Consider the following 22688-nt stretch of genomic DNA (forward strand, 5'->3'; position numbering starts at 1 on the left):
TAGTAAATAAATTGTTATGTTTTAGGCAAAACATACGAAACTGCTGGTGGATAGCTAACTTACAATAATTTTGTTTTTTAACATCAACATTTAGTGATATCCATAAATTTAAGAGACAGCAGAAGTTATAAAACGTGCCATTTATAAGAAAAAGTTATACAAAATATGATGTTGGTTTATATTTTTATGTAACTTAACAAACATCGGCTTGTTTATTTTTAATATGAGTTTTCTTTCGTTTCTTCCCCTTCAAAGAGAAAGTTCCGAGTTTTTTCAAAAGAATTACTTTCTGATATCTTGTAATATTATGTATTTTCGTGGTAACTTTGAAAATATTGCTATGCAAAGTTGAAAGTGTTTTTGCCGACAATAAGGTATTTGGTACATGAACTGTGAAACCGGAATCAGTTTCTTTCAATAGTTTTTAGTAGTTTTCACCTAATAATAGGAGAACCTCAGTCAGAAATCTATACCTACTTTTATAATATTATAAAGCTGAAGAGTTTGTTTGTTTGTTTGAATATCGGGAACTACTGGTCCGATTTGAAAAATTCTCGTGTTAGGTAGCCCATTTATCGAGGTAGGCTATAGGCTATTTATCATCACGCTAAGACCAACAGTAGGGAAGCACTGCGGGTAAAACCGCGGATACAGCTGATGTTTAACATATTTGTTGATTTGATAAGACGATATTATTTCTAAAAATATTATTTAGGACCATTCCAAATGTCTCTATGAACTGAAACGTAAATATTTAGTGAAATAATCCCATTTTTCAGACCCGCACATCTAAAAATATCGGCCGTATTTCCGGCCCAAGGGACGAGGGACCGGGCCTTTGACCTTTATAATGTGAACATATTACATTTCAAACTATCCACGTATATATTTATATAATATAATATATTATGTACTGAAATTCTTTGATCATGTATGATACCCATACCCTTGATATTAATACATATTATAGATATAGAATATGATTTTAACAGATACATCACCCTTTACCTATTTGATTACTAGCGGTCCGCCCGAGCTTCGCCCGTGGTACCTACATGTTTAAACTATCCTATCTCTCAAGTTGGATCGAACTGCACATGGTGTGCGAATTTTATTATAATCGGTTAAGTGGTTTAGGAGTCCATTGAGGACAAACATTATGACACGAGATTTATTTGATTTGATTATGAACATTGGATGATGTAGCTTTGACAAGTCGAAATATATTAATTCAGGTATGTATATAGGTGCATAAGTGCCTAGCGATAAGGTCGCCATTTGTACGTATACTTTCATCAATTTGTCTTTTTCTGTGTTTATTGTAAATCTTGTGTGTGTGCAATAAAGAATTATCTATCTATCTATATCTAGGTGCAATATATCTATGGACTTATATCTCGAGCAACCAGAAATAGTAAGAAAATTGGAATCCGTCTTTAATTACACTCGGTACTGATTGTACACTTTTATGGAGTACCAAATACTACTATCGTGGTATGTAATGACTTTCATGTGTAAAATATTGAGCAAGATAATTTACATTTTACGTAGCTGTAGCCTGTAACATGTCAAAAACTAAACACGTTTGATATCGTAGCAAAACATGTAAGTACCTATAAAATCTAATAAAACAACCGCGTCATGTTGTGTTATGAGATAGAATATGTGATTTGTCTAGACTTAGATCGTAAAGAAGAAATAATATGTAAATTGTGTTTAAGTTTCCTTCTTATTAATGATCTCAAACACTTTTAAATAGATTATCATCCTGTGTCATAAGCTTTATGAAGATTTAGAGTAAAATTTAAATCTATACTACCTAATAATCTCAAGGTGAAGAGTTTGTGTGTTTGAACGCTAGCTCTAAACTCAGGTAATGGACCGATTTGAAAAATTCTTTTGGTGTTAGATAGCCCATTTTTCGAGGAAGGCTATAAGCTATATATCATTACGCTAAGACCAACAGGAGCGGAGCAATGCAGGTAAAAGGTGCCACAGGGCACTACTTGTATATATTGTATATATGTATAATTTTATTATAAATAGTGTTGTGCACCATCGACCTCAATATATTACGTAATTCTCATGATCCTTGAGCTAAGGTTGCCTGGAAGAGATCGCTGTATTAGCGATAAGGCCGCCTTTTTGTACTTTTTTTCTATTGTCTGTGTTTTTTTTGTTATTATTTTGTAACTGGTGAAAATAAAGTATTCATTCATTCATTCATTCATTCATTCATTCATTCATTCATTCATTCATTCATTCATTCACAGGGCAAAGCTAGTAATAACATAATTGAAACAACTACACAGCTGTACTACACGCCCATGCAAAATCTATAATCACAAGCAGAAGCATAGCTTACGTAATTAATGCGTAATTTATTGCTTGTCAATAATTAATACATATGACGCTTCGCTGGCTCGGCTCCAAACACATGAGCTTGGAACAACGTGTTTATGGCCGTGTTTCTGTTATGGGATAATAACGTTGTTTATGGGTATACGATACTGACCAGTGGTTGAATTTAAGGGTCGGTGTAGAGTTCGATTCTGCGAGGTTTTTATATGTATAACTGATTGGTGAAACCGTCCATCTCCTTGTTAGAGTCGTGATGATGGATATATCACTATAGTAATATGTTATAGTATTGATGATATTAGGTAATTGTTTGTTATCCTAATTTCATAATCGTGAAATCGATTTTTAAAAAATTGATTTTTTAAAAATTTATTAGAATATCGCAAGCAATTTGAACTATTTCAAATACACTGACATATTTTCTACAAAAGTTAACTAAAATAGGGACATAACGTGTAAATCTGTGGTGTAAATATTATTATGATGATGGTGAAGATGATGATGATGAAATAAGGTGAAAACTGTAGATTTACCTTATGAATCAAGTGTAATGAAAGAAATCTTTCTACTGTAGCGACATATTAATAAACATTAATGAATTCATAAATTTACGTTCATACAATTCAAACAACACAATGTACAAAAGAAATTACAGACTAGGTACAAGCGAGATAGATTATACGCTCAACTTTTGTGCTAGCTCCGAAGTTAGTGTTCAACTTTGATAAATGGTTACCTAAGTCAATTTGAGAGTATTCAGCGTACCTAGATGTGAAACATTTAAAGTATAAAGTACTAGGTATTACACATTCGTGGGTATTATAGTTGAACTATTTAAGATTCAAATTATTTAATAGTTTCTAATATAAATACCGAGCTAAGTTATGGTAAGTTTTATTAGGTTTCATTTTCTCTGGATATGTCAATATCATAAATTATTATCATGTATATAACTTTTTACATGGTAGGTTATACATACACCTCTTATTTATATTTGTATGCAACCGAGCAAACGAGATAATAAAATGTTCTAAAGCATAGCTACACCCTATTTATTTCCAAAAAATATGACCTACTTGCTAGCTTTCCGCCCGCGGCTTCGCCCGCGTTTTCAAAGAAAAACCCGCATAATTCCTGTTCCCGTGGGATTTCCGAGAAAAAACCTATCCTGTGTTAATCCAAATTACCCTTCATATGTGAGCTAAATTTCATTGTAATCGGTTCAGTAGTGTTTACGTGAAAGAGTTACAAACATACACATACACATACATCCATCCTCTCACACTTTCGCGTTTATAATATTAGTAGGACATATTAAATAATTAACCCTATTTAAAGTCGGTTAAAATATTGAACGACTGTAAGAAAGTTTAATTCCGTGTTCTAACAGTGGCGTGTAAGTGGTGTACAATTTACATCACTTTGAATACCTACTTGATTTTATGTTAATTTCATTTAAATTAGTTCTTGTAGTTACTGCGCCATTTGGGAATAACTTTATTTGGTATTTTAGTTTCTGAATAATTGTAGAGGTGTCCTGGGTTATGTATTGTACATACCTAATGGGTAGAAAATGAAATAAGAAAAACCAAATTACAGGTATAAGTACTTACCTGTGTTAAAAATTTTGAGCCATGGCAAGTGATTTAATGAAAAATTCTATAGAAATTATTCATTTTGGTACTTATACATAATTATAATGAAAAATAGATACCTAATTGATTCAAAAAATTGAAATCCCGAAATTATAGGTATCTATCAAATCGATTCTATTTTAGCACAATCGTACTATCATATAAATGCGAAAGTTTGTCTTGTTAGTTTAAATATTATATTTGAACAAAAGCTTTTGTTACCTTTTTATGGTACAAGAAGCAGTACCTATTTAATGGTACTTACCTACCGTATAAACCTATTATATCATTCAAATCAATCATAATTGAGAAAATCTATAAATACATTATCCATTATTGACAAAACTCGACAAAAGATTTCCAAGATGGCCGACAGTGTGAAGTCAATTCATCAAAGATGTCGGAGTAAAATGGATGAGAATCACAATTGATTATAATTCATCCAACGTTTTAATAATTTCGTTTGAATTCCGATTTCGGACTACGTAATTTTGGAACCGGGGACAATTTTACAGTTATTTTTATAAAAAATGAAAAAAGAATTAAGTAATAGCAAGCTATTTATACTCACAAAGCTACTTTTAAAGTTACATCACTTTTAAGTCAAGATCGGCTGAGTGGATTTTGATGCGTCTAGGTTAGTTTTATTCGTTTCCACAGGGATTAGGATAACTGATTTTTTTTTGAAAAACATAAAAATATTACGACCCGGGTGGAACTGGAGCGTACAGCTAGTTATACATAACCAGATCAAATCCTACTAATATATGCCAAAGTTTGTGAGGATTTATGTATGTGTATGTGTTTGTTTGTTACTCTTTCACGCAAATACTACTGAACCGATTACAATTAGCACTCATAAAGAGGGTAACTTGGATTATCACATAGGATAGGTTTTATCTCGGAAATCCCACGGGAACGGGAACTATGCGGGTTTTTCTTTGAAAACGCGGGTGAAGTCGCGGGCGGAAAGCTAGTAAAAAATATACACAACAAAATATATCTATAACTCATACATTTTAAACAGTCGTTACGCGTAATATGTTATCCGTTTTGGGATCTGGGATTATACTAAGCCTTTATGAATATTAACTGCCTCCTAAATAATAATATTATAAATTTATATGTCGCTCTCGTGAGATATGAGATGTTTTCTCTAAAGCTGTACATAATTTATTTGATATCTTGTATATTTTTAAACGTCATTGTGCGTTGTGTGAATAAACCGAAACAATTGTATTTATTTCACATACTTAAGGTTCTTTTTAACAATAAATAATGAAATCGTTTTAAACTAAATTTCGCATAAAAATAGAACATGCGAATATTTTAGACTCTAGGTTTAATAAAATTCGGGAGAAGGAAAATTTTCATGAATGTAATCATGATTTGTGAACCATTTTGTAACAAGTAACAACGTTCGTTAATGCGTCAAATAATAGATTTATAAAAAAAACACAGATTACGTCAACGTACAACGTACATCAGAAATAATAATCGCTTAGGGGCCTAATATTAATAAACCTTATTACACTTGCACTGCCTTTTTAAGAAGGTAAAATGATAATGTGTACCTTAACTGTAGGTATCTTGGATTATAATATTAAGGGTCATAAAGTTTATCCATTTTGTAAATTATGCCGATACTTTAGAATGCCCTGTATTTCATAAATATATATTTGTATTTTTTAATCGTTGTTAACTATTTAGTCAAATAGCTTTTGAACAAGAAGGAATTATATTAGGTGAAAACAATTCATTTAATAATAGCATGAAAATAAAACAGAAAGGGTAATGGTTAAATTTACAGAAATAAGATACTTTTTAAAGCAAAAAGAAAATTTATTTCCGATGTTAAAACCAATATTTTTCAAAGATTTATAGCGTGCAAGATCATGGAGAAATACGTGGCTGGTTTATATAATATGCTGCTGAATAAATCGGTGAATAAGTCAAATTATCATGCCTCTCAAAATTTGTAGAACTTTTTAACTTATAAATATGTTGATTTTCATTAATATAATACAAGTTTATGCTAAAAATAAACAAAAATCATTCCATTTTATAGTGTACTAGCCGTATGTCTCGGCTTCATCCACTTTAATGAAACTGCTACTAGCTTGCGTAGCCACATGCGTAGCTATAAAAAAATAGCCGTCGGCTCACGCAATGGAAGCTCCAAAAAAGTTTTCCCGCTTTTGCAACATTTTTCGTGCTCGATAGGGTGAAGCTTTTCTCGATAAATTGACTACCTATGTAACGCAAAAAAGAGCGTGTCAGAAGTGAAAAAAGATACCAAAATCGTAGCCTTACTACATGTCATGTTCACGGAATTGCCATGATGTGACCAAAAATTTTACTCTCAACGCGCCTAGAGAAGTTTCACTTCAAAAAATGGAACCTAATAACCTATTAATTTTTAATATTACCTAGTTCAATAAAGGCTTTACCTTGATATCATTAATATAGATACTAGTCTAGTATTACATTATCTATGGTCCCTATAGATGTTAAAACATTCTAACAGCAAGTCAATAAGCAAGTGCTGGTTCTCATTTATCGTTAAAGTGCAATATCCTGTTGTCTCTGACACTGCACTATATCACCGGGAACGTGAAATTGAAGTTTTCATTGATTTCCTTTAAGATATCGTTTGTTATTGTTTTGATTCTATTACCTATAGAGTCTATGATTGGATCGACGTATTGTTTTATTTGGAGGGGGATTGCAAGCGATTATAAAGGTTGAAAATAATGAAAATTCAGCCAGTTTTAAGAGTTATTGAGTTCACATGTGATTCTCTGAATTTTTGAAGCGAAGAAAAAATTTGTTGAACATTTTTTTACTAATTTAGGAAAAGATGCTACTTTTAATCAGAAAAAGAGTCAGTACTTTAGAAGAACAATATAACATTGTTGGAATATCTTACTAATAAAAATGTAGACCGTAAGCGCCCAAGCGTGCAAATAAAATATGCAAATACAACTGAAAACGTACGAAAGTTCCACAGGGTTCTATAGTGGGCCCCATGCTATTCATAACGCATGGAAAACGCGAAACTGAAAAATCCTTATTCCGTGCACTATAATCGTGAAGTAACAAAGGCAAAATACATATATAACGGAAACACAGGCGAGGAACAAAGCTCTTTGCCCGGCCATTCGTACTGTATCGCGGGTCGAGAGCGCCTAGTGCTCGACATGGATCGCTTTGTAATGCAAACCGTAGAGATGGATTATGAAATTTTGTAACGGAATAAGGGCGTAATTTGTGTTGTCTGTGCAGTATGCATGTCTCGACCTGATTGTGGGCTAATTGGATGAGGTTATTGGGATTTTTTTGAGTTGAATTCATTATTATTTTATCATTACATATTTTGTGTTTCGATTAATTTGTAAGGTGCCTTACTACACATGTCCTTTTTCAAGGGTTGCTCTTTTATAGTTGGTATAAGTATTGTAGTGTTATGATAAATTTATTTTCGTTTATACGTTGTTCATTCGAATGTATTCTCGACAAAAAAAAAACTAGAAATTTTAACTATACACAGGAAATTGCACCTATATGTGACAATTACATGAATCATTATAGGAAACAGAATAACGTGAATGTAGGTTGCAATTGTAGCAGTGACTATAAAACAATAAATAATTATGCTACCGCTACAACGCTAATTTTCCCTTACCCTGACCCAATTTGTCGAGGTGCATTTAATGTAATGATGTTGAAAACTAGCTCGATTGTAATGCTAGAAGACGTGAAGACTCATCCCCTTATATGGTAACGGACAGATCCAGAGTACTATTTACTAATCGATTATCTTTATAGAAAAGTAGGTGATCAGCAGGGTTATTCTTTACCTGCTATTTAATACCTATTTGTTTTCTTAGTCACTAGGCATGGATTGTAAAACTATTAACCAAAGGGCAGATTATACTCCTATACTAAGCTCTGTACTACCAATGAGTAGATTATTAAAAAAAAAACTATACTCCTATACTGCTTCCAGTTAAATATTCCATCAATTTCACAGAGAAATTGCAGACTCCAATCTCAATGCAGAAAAGTTCAATCTAAATTGTCATCGTAGATACGTGTTCCACATTTCATTACGCGTGTTCATTTATAACATTCTTTAGAATATGTACAAATGAAAAAGTGCCCCATTGAGTTTAACGTGACCTATTTCATGATATATTCATACTTGGTATAATCAAAGCATCCTCAACATTTGTAGTATGCTTCTTTAAAATCATTTTAAATCCCACTGCATTTATATTGAATGTAACATATTTGGGTTAAACATCAGTCTGTCTTATGCTTGATTTTGCTATTCAGAGTTCTTCTGACTTTTGAATAGGTTTTTATCCAACGAATAGTAGTCGTTTGCAGACATCTTTATATGAAAATGTAGAGCATGGTAGAATTGATGATTCGAATATTATTGGAACCGAAAAAATCAAATAGCCTTGGATGAATTGTAGTGTAGAATTAGAATAGTTATTTATCAATTTCCATGATATCTGATGAGTTTTATAGATTCCATGAAACAATAAGTGGAACTCTACAGATATCTATGATCGATTTTCTTTGACATTCCGCTTTTGTGTTAATTATATATTATGCTGTTTGATTCATGACCTTCGGCCTATCGATTTACGTGCTAAATTGCATTGCAATTGTGAATTAATTTTCATTACATTAATTATACATTTGCCGTTTGTTATTTCTGTACATGAAACAATCAAATATATTATCCTTGATAACTTTTGCTATAAAATGAGCCATGAATAAAGCAATTGACAAAGTACACATACAAGTTTGTAAGTTTTATGTTAAATCACGCGACTCAGTCCGCGCGGAAAAATTAAGAAAAATTAAGATTTATTTTTTTCTGCGTATTTTTCCGGGATCAAAAGTATCCTATTTTATGACCAGGATCATAATTATACCAAGTTTCATCGAAATCGAACCGTTAGTTTTCACGTGATGCCTTCACATAAAAACAGACAGACAGACAAAATTTTTTTTAATCACACATTTGGGTTTGGTATCGATCCATTACCACCTGCTATTTATATTTCCAATGTACAGAATTGACGCTTCTACAGATTTATTATGTGTATAGGTGGTTTTGAAAATATCGTCTGTATTTCTAAGAATATAATATTATTATTGTTAGCAACAAGTCGTTCAGCAAAGAGTGTGTATTATAAAATTTTAAAAATTTCTTCTCATGAAGTCTTTTAGTCCCGGAATATTCTAAACATCTTTCGAGGAGAGTTCACGAAAGTTAATATATGCGTAACAACCGTTTGGACAAAGGTATTTCCATGAAATAAACATTTTGCCAAAGCCATTATAATTCCGTTTTAGAACTTTAGTGTATTTTATTAAAATTATATGCGTAAGTAATAGTTTGGAACGTTGTTTTGGGTTTTAAGTTTTCTCAAGTTGGTGTCCAACAACAAATAATAATAAACAAGGTAATTGGAAGTTATATCTTTACCAAGTTAGGTATATGGTAGTATCGTATTATATTCCATACTAGCTTTCAGGCCGCGGTTTCGGCCGCAGAAACAAAAGAAACAAATTTAAAGGAATGATGTTTGCGGTAAAAATTAACTAATATACCATTATCAAGCCTTACTCTTTCTATTCATAAAAAAACATATTATAAAATGGTTATGTAACGTAATTATAATCCAACACAATTTCAGATTATAAAATTAAGTAAGTAAGGATCTTAAATTTAAGTCACGTTATGTAATACAGCATGTATTTTATCCAAACAAAGACTGAAGTGTGTCTACACGGATTAATCGTTTTACAAATAGGATATTCAAATACGTTCATTTCCCTTTTGGCGGGAAAAATGTGGAAAAGCGCGCGAAGCCAACCAGTTAATTTCCGTTACGGATACGACTTGCCGTTGTCTACAATTAATAGATGAAAAGATTTTATCAAAAGACGAAAAAAAATCACAAAAATCGCGTTAAATTACGTAAACTTAGCAGTCTATGAAATATAGCAAAACTTTGTTTCTTTAGTGACAATTTGATTCTAAAAATATTCGACATTTTAAAAATTGTTCCATTAAAAATGTTCATTATTTTCGAGTATTACAGGCAACATTTATTTCCCGGGTCAATCCGGTTGACGTCCGGAGAAGCGCAAAGAATATTACAATAAATCATATTCAGCTTTTTTATATGTCATGTGATTAGGTACATGACTGAAAGATGAGTGACGCTAATCTCAGGAACTACTGGTCCAATTTGAAAAATTCTTTTGGTGTTAGATAGGTAGCCCATTTATCGAGGAAGGCTATATATTATATCATCACGCTAAGACCAACAAGAACGGAGCAATGCGGATAAAACCTGGAGCGACGGCTTATTTTCAGCAGTAGCTCAATGTCCTTTTCGTCCTAATAAGGGTGTTCTCTCTTCTATATAACTTTTTATACAATAAATCTATTTTCTTGTCCATTTTTCTAACGAGAAATAATGTTTTTTGTTCTTTCAACAAACATTTTTCTAAATAGAAGCTGTAGGCGTATGTGTAACAATAACATAAAAGAATTCTTGAATAAGGATTGTTACTCGGAAATACTGCCTAGATATTTTGTTTATATTCTTTGACAAATTACCTACATTGTGATATACATACCACCATGTATAACCGCCTACAACGATGCTTTCTATGAGCGTATTTTTGGTACAAGTAAGTACGCTTTTTCCTCAATCTCAAACTCGAACATTTATTTATTCAATTAGGACTTCTTTTAAAGCACTTTTGAATCGTCATAACAGTTTTTATATAAGTAACAGTTTTTTTACATAACAGCCGTTTCGCGTTGTCACGGCATCACGCGTAAACGAGTGGATCGATTTCGATAATTCTTTTTTTATTATATTCATTGAAGTACGAGGATGGTTCGTATGTAGAGAAAACGTAAATATGTACCGCGGGCGAAGCCGGGGCGGACCGCTAGTAATGTTAATAAAAATAAGTGAGTAAATAAAGTAAACAATCCTCATATGGCATTATAAAGTAAACATCAACAAGTTAAGGAAATTCAATTTAACTTTCTTGTGTCGATTAAATCGAGGCTTAAATATATTGTTTGGGAAAGTTTAAGGCGGTGTGTACATGAAGAAAATGCTTGTTGCTTTTTGATGATAAAATTGTTTGGAATTACACGAATTTCTAAAGTTATTTGTATTAGAAATCAGATTCAAATTTTAATGTGAATTATTATATAGTTAATTTATAACGAATAAAAAAAGCTGTCCGTCCGTCATATTTGTCTGGAAGTAGTGTTGCCCAAATGCAAGAACAAGACGAGACTTAGCCAGTCTTGGTCTTGGTCTTGCGCCAATACATCTGGTCTTGGTCTTGGTCTTGGTCTTGCGCCAATACACCTAGTCTTGGTCTTGGTCTTGGTCTTGCGCTCCCAGTCTTGGTCTTGGTCTTGGTCTTGCAGCAAGAGTCTTGCAAGTCTTGCAAGTCTTGCAATTACCTATTAGTCTATTACTATTTATTAAAGTTTACTTTAAATCTTAGAAAAACGTATTAGAATTGGAACATTGTGAGCTTGAATTAACATAGCCATAGTAAAGATCAAGCAGATTAATAAATAACTAGTAATGCGCATAGGTCCAGTTTTTCATATTCTTTGATACAGTTTTTTGCGTCTCATAGAATTCCTAAGCGTACCTACCTAGTTATACACCGAACTGTTACACCTAACTACTCAGTGAAATAGTGCTAAGTCCTAGCTGCAAGACGCAAGAGTCTTGCAGGCTATGTCTTGTTCTTGCTCAAGTCTTGCACGGTAAGTCTTGGTCTTGGTCTTGCTAAAAATACGCGGTCTTGTTCTTGGTCTTGGTCTTGCAAAAACGCAAGACGCAAGACCAAGACTGCAAGACCAAGACTGAATTTGGGCAACACTATCTGGAAGAGATCGCTAAACGAATACACGATAAACTACCTACCCAAATATTTACACTCTATTATTAAATCTTCAGAACCCAAAATGAATACATTTTATAAAAAATATAGTTGCTTAAAATTTACTTATTTCCAATCAAAATTAGCACAATGGTACCAAATAGGTATAAAGATATACAAAAAACAGGTTTATAATTATAAGTAACGATTTTCACAATCTATTTGCTCATACATAAAAAATAACACAATGACCAAGCATAAAAGATGATAAATTATATCGTGTATATTTATGACTACCTTATTGTCCTGGCTTTGCTCGGGTTGACCTGGGATAACAAAATAAAATATATCCCATGTGAACTGATAAAACGGTAGCTTTTAAATGGTCAAATACTTAGTTTATTTAAATAAATTAAGTGTATTTTTTTCTGAAGGAAATTCATATAGTAGTTTGAAGTAAACTTCAGGAGCAGCCATATTTTATTTGATTTTTGTACTTGCTTTGATGAGTTCTACTTCTGTGATAAATTTCATCCATATTAGTTCAGTCGTAGTATTTTGTAGGATGTACTTCCAACTATCTTACATCGTCAAAGACATTCCAGTTTAAACAAAAAGCGCTTTAAATCGGAAATAGATTTACACAAAGTTAGTTCAGTTAAACAATTCACAGCAGGCTAACCGCAGCGCTTAAAGCGCTTCAATCGCAATAGGACTGATACTGGCGTATGTAAATTATTGTGAGTGGACGATTAAATAAATCTCACTGCTTCCACGGAATAGGTTGTATGAATGGATTGGGTTTTTGGATTAGAAATATTTCGTATCAGTGACTATGAAAAAAGCAAGGTAAGGAAAAATGTTTGAGGGAAACTTATATATTTTTGTGGTTACAGCATGTTTTTGGTAACTTTTACAACATATTTCCCTTAATTGTATAATTAATATCTAATTTTATTACATGTCATTTTTTGAAATAAGTAGTACAACCAAGAGTACAACCAACGTTTTAAAGAGAAGAAACATTAAACAAATTGTTTAATCAAACAAAACATTCGATTACACGTACACAGACAGAACATTATCATTTATCACACAGATAAAACAAAAACTACAACCTTGCTACATTGAAAAATAGAATAAATACATTTTAACAGGTAGCTAGCAATACAGGCATAGCGTAAAGCCCAATCAGGCATGCTCTTGTTTGATCGTCGATGTACCGTGATGAGGTATTTATAGACTTTGTATACATCTTTACTATTATGTAGGTGGTAATGTTTTATTAAACTAACCTCTTGACCTGACTTCGTTTGGTATCTAAGTAAATAAGATTGTGAAGGTCTTATAAAATTATTTAGGACTAGATGTGCCCCGCGGTTTTACCTGTTGGTCTTAGCGTGATGATATATTATAGTCTATAGCCTTCCTCGATAAATGGGCTATCTAAAACCGAAATAATTTTTAAAATTGGACCAGTAGTTCCTGAGATTTGCGCGTTCAAACAAACAAACTCTTCAGCTTTAAAATATTACAAGTATAGATTTAGGACTAGCTGTGCTGCACGGTTTCGCCTATAGGTGAACCTGCAGATGAAAGTACCTATTTCTATGACTTATACGTGTTTTCTAGTAGATAAACTACATCACGGCCGCGTATCATCTAAATCCTGATGTAACCATTTTTTGCGTGAAAGAGTAACAAACATTCATTCATATCTATTAAGAAAGTTTCCCGTTTCTAATATAAGTAGGATAAGTATAAGTAGGATTCATTTTATCTTCAATTTATCCGAGTAAGACGCGAGTAAATCCGCGATCTTTTACTAGTTATGAGGACTATATTTAGATGAATTACACAAGAAAATACCGCTATGTCTATTAACAACGGTTTTCAACTGTACAATTATTGTTGAGAGTCGTCTTAAATCTTAATTACTCTAAACCCTCGAAATTCCCGCGCAAATTGCTTTGGCCAGTACCATGATGTCTAAAAGCAGTATTAAATCCCGTGTGGAAAAATAAATAAATAAATATTTCAGGACAATTCCCACACACGGCACGATCTGATGTAAGCTTTCGCTTGTGTTATGGAAACCCGATGGCTGATAAACATACATATATATATTGTGGTAATGATCACAGAACATATAAAAGAGGTAATCATATTTAGCCTGTAGCCTTTCTCGATAAATGGGCCGAAACAATTTTTCTAATCGGATCAGTAGTTCCTGAGATTAGCGCGTTCAAACAAACAAAGACATAGACACACATCTCAAACAAACTCATCAGCTTTATAATATTAGTATAGATTATGTTTTCAGGCGTACTTTCGTTGTAACTACTTATGTAATTATCTGTTGTTTTACTTAGTAACTAGCTAGGTTGTGTTGTTTCAGCCTTAAATATTTAATATCATAAAACGTTTATTCCACAGAAGATTACATTTTTCATAAAGCTTTGTTTTAGCCGATGTTTAAATTATACCAGAGAATAGTTATTTTTTAAGAAAGCCTTAGTAAGGGAAAAGTATTTGTACGTATTTTGAATAACACGGTTAAAAAATTTTAAAGATAAAGAATTAACTTGATTGTATTTCGGCACAATAGCATATTGGATTAGATAAATGATAATACTAATATTTAAATTTCAATTTATTGTATATCTGTTGCCGTTGTCAAACTTTTTATTATAAACCAAGATTATAAACTGTAAGCATACAAAGAACTTTCATAAAAATATAAAGAATATAAGACAGCATCTCATTTTAAAAGCGATTTTAATTAAAAACTATTTCGGAGCGAACTCTGTAGTACTTTCCAAGTTTTACCTAAAAATTTATATCACTACGGCATTTCTGCTCTAGTTCTTTGTTACTTTCTAGAATTAAATTGGATATTTATTTTGCAAAGCCTTTGAGGTTTGCGAAACAAATATTACATTTGTTTTATAACTTTGTACAAATATGTTTCAACTATTTTATATGAAAATACGTTTCTTGTTTCTTATTAGTTTTTGTTTATATATTTTGAGATTGGATTGTTTGTAACAGACTAACGATTTTGTTCGAATGGTTTCGTTATTGCCTTAATAAAAATGACATAACGTGAGATATATTATTAATAATTATTGAATGAAAGTCACAACGACTACCAGTTTTACTAGAGTAAAAAAGCTCGATTTACGAAAGTTAGAATTTCAAAAAGTAAATCTAGTTAGAAGTTTAATCGTTTTTAAATATAAATGAAAATGTTAAATATTTAGTTTGTAAGTTACAATAAAGACTCGACTAAGTAACAATTATGAAAACCAAAAGCAATATCTATAATATAGACTTCAAAAGAAATACAAATAAAACAAAATTCTAGATCTTTCTAGATTCTTTTGTTTCTCGTATAATCTGAGGCAATCGGCTTACACAATGGATACGTGTATCAATCAGCAAGTTGTGTTGCATGGAAATTGCAATCTATCGATATGGGTAATGGTTGCTGGTATCTGAATATACATGTATATCTATACTAATACCAAAGATAATACTAGTAGGTACTAAAGCGAACGTTATTAAGCTGAAGTGTTTCTTGCGTGTTTGGATGAACGTACTAATGTTAGGAACTACTGGTTTGGATTGCATTTTTTTCTTGGAATGTCCTTTGAGAGAAGCAGATGTTTAGTAATAGACAATATTATAAATATACTTTACTATTGTTAAAAACATCAAATTAGATTTATCGATTACCTAGTACCTACTTTATCACCTTTTCAATAATTAGGTTAAATGGAAATTTGATTAACCGACGATTTTATTTACCGAACAATTACTACATTTTAAAAGGAACATTGATTTGAAAATTGTTCACTGTAAATTTTACTTTATAAAAATATGCACCGGAGTTAGTTTTAGCTTTAACCTTTTTTTTAAAGATTCTTGCTTTTGTAATTCAGTTACCTGTTTATTAAATATATAGTACATATTTAACTACCTAAGTAATAGAAAATAATATACATCTGCATTGAGATAATATACGTAACGAAACACGATTGACATTCCGCCCCTCACATCTTATTTACCAAAAAAACAACTTACCATTTATCACTCACGACTCGATATTAAAGATAAATCACAACAGGGTCGTCTTAAATTCAAATCGCTTAGTCGAAGAGTGCTCAAATTTGCGCAGTCAGCAATTTATTCGATCCAACGTCAGGAACAGATGTTTCCTATCCTACTGTTTTGGTTGTTTATTTGAAGCATTTTTAGTAATATTGTAAAGGACTGATTGGTTGTATGTTTGTTATTGTTAAATATAAAAAACCGACTGATTTAGAATATTCTTCTAGAAATAATGAAAATACGTTTATTACGGACATTTAAATATAAGAAAAGATTTATTTATTTATTTATTTATACAAAACCATTCCTACCATTACAGTTTACCCAATGCGATAGGGAGGTCAAATTTACAATACAATTTTACAAAAAGAAAAAAAAGATTACATTAATTAAGATTATAATATAAGTACAACCGCTACAATTATGTTTGATATTCTAGTCAAATATTATAATGATTAATACATAATAATATATACATATAAATAGGTAAGATACATTATAAATAGATAGAACTGATATATAATGAACGTTGGGAAGCTACAATTAAAGTTATTAATATAGTATAGGCGCATTTGTTTATCCCGGTTCAATCCGAGTGAAGCCGGGACAAGTGGTTAGTTTATTAACGTTATTCGCATGAATTCTTAAATAATATTAAATGGTTTATTCTAAGAGTTTATATTCGTTATTATTTTGCAAGGCATAAAAATTGGTAATTTGATAATATCTTACGAATAATTATAAATGCAAACCAAATATTATAATTAGAAAACTAAATATTCAGTCTATAATTAGAAAAGCATTGTAATAATAAATACAATTTTCGTACAAGAACATCAGGAATTTCCATAATCCATAATTTTGTAGCACAATGCTACGAACGTAGGCGTATTGCTACGAGATTAAGATGTGCTACGATATAATATTTAATATTATGAGACGGTAATAATTTTAATACAATTGATTGCTACATGAATATTATACTAGCTGTTTCCCGCGACTACGTCCGCGATTCCGTCGTTTTTTTTTTTTTAAGTAAACAGACAAAAATTCTAAAAACTATGTTTTTGGCTTCTATATCGATTATTGATCACGGCCGAAGTATTCTCTTAAAAAATATTCAATGTACAGTTTTGACTTACCTACGATTTTATTATCTTAATATATATAAATCTCGTGTCACAATGTTTGTCCTCAATGGACTCCTAAACCACTTAACCGATTATAATAAAATTCGTGTCAGTTTCAATTCATGTGCAGTTCGATCCAACTTGAGACATAGGATAGGTTTTATCCCGGAAATCCCACGGGAAAGGGAACTATGCGGGGTTTTATCTAAAAACGCGGGCGAAGCCGCGAGTGGAAAGCTAGTATATGTATAGATAACTCATGAAAATTCATACGAATTCAGTTAAGAAAACTGTACAGTAACTTGAATGAAAAACTCTCTCGTCTCTGCGCTCCTAGTACCTCAAACTTTGCTGTTGAATTAATTAAAGAATTATAAAACTTACAGGATCTTTTCATACAGAAAATTTGTGTTGAAATATAATCCTGATTGATTTATAAGGTATTGTGTAAAGTTAATATTCAATTTATTATTAATATAATATTAATGTATTCGCTTTATTTTAAGCGAGTGCCTGTATATTATATTAATAGCGAGGCAATTGTGTATTTAACATACATATTATATCCATCATCTTGAATCAATCTATCTATTACAAAAACCCACATATCGCATACACATAGCGACAGGGACAGACGGACAAACAGTGCAATCCCACTTTGTTTTTACTACGTCGATACACGTTCAATTTTTGATGTGAAACTTCTTCAAGGTCATGGCAATACCGTCACGTCATGGAATAAGGCGACGATTTTGCTATCCTTGAATCTTGCCAAAGAAGTTTCACTTCTGACACGCGTGCTCGACACGCATGCTCTTTTTTATTAAAATGTATAATAATTTTAATCCGTTTAAAAGGTTTTAGATGTATTAAAATACAAAATAAAATGTTACGACCGTAGGTGTTTTTGTACGAGTATTTTTACGAAAAATGTATTTTTTTTCACATGATATATTTACGTCTAAAATGTATTGAAGCTGATTTAATTGAAGATTAATTACAATGAGAAGCGAATTTTAACGTTGAGCCAGATTTTTAAATCTAATCATAATTTTACTCAGCCAATTTTTCGCGTGTGCGATAGTATGTTTGTAACGCCTTCCCACAAAAACTGATGAATCTATTTTAATGAAATTTGGCACACACGTAGAGGGTAATTTTTATTTTTTTTGCGGGGAAAGTTGCAGGCGAAAAGCTATGTTACAAAGTAGTTCATGATACTAAATGTCGATTTAGTCAAGCATCATGATTGTTAGCTATTGATTAAATAGTTTCATGGTTAGGAAGAATAAAAGTTTTTTATATGGATTTCCCTTTGCAGAGAATGCGTCTTTTAAAAATGTAACACAAATCATATGAAATTTTGATATAGATTTGAAACATCGACGTGTTCTTGAACAAAAAGCTATGTATCTACTCGTAGTATGTAATATGTATGTCTATCGATTTGCGTTGTGTGGGTGGCCCTCATAAAAAACAGAAAATAAAAAAAGCTTAACTGGTGGGGACATTGGTACCCTATTCTTTTTGCTTCGCTCGAGTTAATCCCGATATACCCTTGGGCTCCCCTGCTATAATATTATATACATATTATATCAAATACAATTGTACCAAATACAATTGGCCAAATGTGGATGACCAAATCGTGAAACGTTGACGATTTAACGATCTGGCCAAACTAAATTGGCCATTTCATGAAATGAGCAAATCTACGATATGACCACGACATATAATTTACTAACTGAGCCCCACGGTTTTACCCGCAGTGCTCCGCTCCTGATGGTCTTAGCGTGATGGTATATAGCCTATAGCCTTCCTCGTTGAATGGGCTATCTAACACCAAAGAATTTTTCAAATCGGACCACTAGTTCCTGAGATTAGCGCGTTCAAACAAACAAACTCTTTAGCTTTATAATATTTGAATAAGATTAGGTTTAAGACAAAGCGAGCGAAGACGCGGTCAGAAAGCTAGTTGAATGCAAGTAAATAATTCAATATTTTCAATATAACAGCCAAACGTGTCAATCAAATTAAGATAAATGAACGAACATGTTATAGAATACTAATCAACTGATGTTCCACAAACAACTTCCAAACAAACATTTTAGCAAATGTGCAAATAATAGTTATTAATTGCTAATTTAATTGGATTTGTCAATTATATTTTCCTATGGAAACTATGTATTCAACTGTGTATAGGTAGGTATAATTACAGGTAATAATACAAAGCTGAAGAGTTGGTTGGTTTTTCTTTTGAAAAATACTGTTTACGCTAAACTAATAGGAGCGGAACAATGCGGGTAAAACCTTGGGGCACAGCTAGTAGTATTATAGTATCTCTTGTTATACATATATAAGTACTAGCTTTCCGCCTGCGGCCTCGCCCGCGTTTTCAAAGAAAAACCCGCATAGTTCCCGTTCCCGTGGGATTTCCGGGATAAAACCTAGCCTATGTTGCTCAGTGAAGATGCAGCTTTCTAATAGTGAAAGAATTTTTGATATCGGTCCAGTAGTTTATGCGTGAAAACCATACATACATACATACATAATTACAAACCTTTCCTCTTTATAATATAAGTATAGATGTAATTCTTAATAATTTAAATAAATTTTCAAATTATAACGAAATACCTACCTCCTTCGCTTGACCGATTTTTATTAATTTTTTGTGTGAGTTCGAAGGGTCGTTGGCCTAGCACGCTGAGTCAGCTCGTCATAATTTAAATTTTCCAAAATAATTAGGTAATTCATAGTTTATTTAAAATACATACCTATAGGTATTTTATCATGTAAAACATAATAATAATACTGATTCTCTACGATGTGTAAAAAAGAAATTGCAGGCTGAATTTACATTATAAAACTATTTTCAGTACCATAGAGAGAAATTATTCTTTTATGCATAGATAATAAATCCTTGGCCGCCATCTTGATGCATCTAGCTCGTTCGTAATTTTCTTGGCTGACAACATTATTCAAATACCTGAGCTTTATGTGTTTTTATAATTTCCGGTTTTAATGTAATGGTTCTTTTTATTTATGAAGGCATTCCACGTTACACTATTAGGGAATAATATTTTAAGTCTTTAATATCCTACTATCCTATCCTTTCCTTCCTACTAATATTATAAATGCGAAAGTTTGTGAGTATGTGTGTGTGTTTGTTACACTTTCACGCAAATACTACTGAACCGATTACAATGAAATTTAGCACACATATAGAAGATAACTTGGATTAACACATAGCATTGGTTTTATCCCGGAAATCCTACGGGAACGGGAACTATGCGGGTTATTCTTTGAAAATGCGGGCGCCGCGGGCTGAAAGCTAGTAATAATATAATTATTTGATGACCCAAAAAATAAATAATGACTAAATATATTAATTAAATTGTATTATAATCGTATGACTGACTTCTGTATCTCCTGGGGTTTCTAATTACTAATTAATATAATTCAAAAGCGCTTCAGAAATAGGTTTAGTCTACATAATTGTTTGAAATTGAATTCCATTATAGTATATAATATTTTACGTTTCTAGAACGTTCTAATATCTAATAACAGGTTTCGTATTATAATAGACTAGTTGTGCTCAGCGGTTTCACCTGCATTGCTCCGCTCTTGTTGGTGTTAGCGTGATAATACATAGCCTATAGCTTCCCTCGAAAAATGGGCTATCTAACTACGAAAGAATTTTTCAAATCGTATCAGTAGTTCCTGAGATTAGCGCGTTAAAACAAACAAACCCTTCAGCTTTATAGTATTAGTATAAATACAAAGATAACAGCGAGTAATGTAAATGTAATAAGTATTAAACGTTAGTCCAAAACTTTTAATAACCTCAAAAAACTGCGTATCTAATCCTGTTGCTAAATATTGTACCATTCTTTTAATATTCCAAAAACTGCTGAGTTTCAAAAGCAGAGTAAAATTAATATTAAAGAATTTAGCCTTTGTTCGTAAAAGATGGTGTAAGCATAGATAACGTACTTACCGACCCTTGCTCGACAGCTGGTTATCAAGACAGGATCTGAAAGAAATATGGCTTTTAGAACATATTTTTATATTAAACTTGACGTTCTAGAACGTTCTTTATGTGTACTCTATGTATGTGTGTGTTAGAAGTATATTAAATTTGTGAGTGTGTGCAGCAAAAGCTGTAAAATTTTATAAGTATTTTGAGTTTAAACGTTTCCTTTGTTAAGAGTTAGTTTTACGACTTGTTGATCACTGAAGATCACTGATAGCCTATTTAACCCTTTTCTGCGAAAGCTTTCAATATTCTTTCTCATATTAAATGTCAAACAGTCTTTCTCATATTAAATGTCTGATAAGGTAAGTAGAAGTCAATCTATATATTTGTATTCCATTATTTCACTTGTTTTATTTCATCTTCTTTATATTTCAATGTTATTTACGCCACAAAAGAGCCAATATGATCATATTATCATTTATAGGCTTGACCAAGTAATAAATAAAAAACATCTTTTCCCTTAAAATATAATACTTAATATCATGCACATGTTTATTTTTGTTCTATTTTATTAAAACACGAATACTCAAGTGTTGTTAGAATACCTAATGTGTGCTTCCATATTTTGTTTGCCGATAATAAGTATTATAACATATTGCTCGAGGTTCGGATCGCGAGTGTCCACGCATAATTTTCAGTTTATGTACAATGTATGTTTAAAGAAAAATAATAAACGTAGGTACGATCTAAATGTATATTTTCATACACATTGAAACGTATGATAAAATAAATATATTGTTACGATATTAATTTCATAATTACCATTTTCAATTTGTTGGTTGTCGGTAAAATAAGACAAAGGTTTTTTACAGAGTAAAGTATGTTTTACATGTAAGTAGTTTATCATATCTAACTAATTATACGTATATATATTATAACCACTAGCTTTCCGCCCGCGGCTTCGCCCACGCAGTCAAAGAAAAACCCGCATAGTTCCCGTTCCCGTGGGATTTCCGGGATAAAACCTATCCTATGTCCTTTCTCGGGTATCAAAATATCTCTATACCAAATTTCATACAAATTAGTTCAGCAGTTAAGGCGTGATTGAGTAACAGACAGACAGACAGAGTTACTTTCGCATTTATAATATTAGTATGGATTTGTTATTTCCGTAAACAAAACTGTTCATTCAAGAAAACATAATTTACACAATTTTATCGAATTTATATTCAATGCATAAAAGCCAATTAATAATTTTTGGTTGAAAACTTATTTTCATTGAAAGAAGTTTCAACTGCGAAACAAGTTAAGTACTTTATAGGCCCTTTTCATCAATTATTGGAAGTAAATAAAATCAAACTTTTATATTTACAAATTATGAACGTAAATAGGTAAGAAGCTAATTATGGAAATAACTTGAAATAAGAAAAAGCCAAATATAGTACAAAAAATAATGTAATTTTCATCAAATATATCATTTTGTTGTAACACTAGCTTCGATTTGAGTTGAATTTAAAAACC

General features: G+C 31.7%; 1 protein-coding gene across 3 annotated transcripts in view; it reads right to left on the minus strand.

Moving 5' to 3' along the window:
• Positions 1–22688, minus strand: part of LOC123700529 (uncharacterized protein CG3556) — a 58329-nt gene that overhangs the window by 19055 nt on the left and 16586 nt on the right. Inside the window, exon 2 of one of the 3 annotated variants that reach the window (XM_045647768.1) lies at positions 21193–21224. The exons of 1 other annotated variant lie outside the window; for it this stretch is intronic. The gene's annotated coding sequence lies outside the window, so the exon portion shown is untranslated. Of the gene's footprint in view, positions 1–21188; positions 21225–22688 lie in introns of all 3 variants that reach the window. One more of the 3 variants, XM_045647767.1, reaches the window with a different exon arrangement.

This window comes from Colias croceus, chromosome 19 (assembly GCF_905220415.1).
Source record: "Colias croceus chromosome 19, ilColCroc2.1".
NCBI classification, from domain to species: domain Eukaryota; kingdom Metazoa; phylum Arthropoda; class Insecta; order Lepidoptera; family Pieridae; genus Colias; species Colias croceus.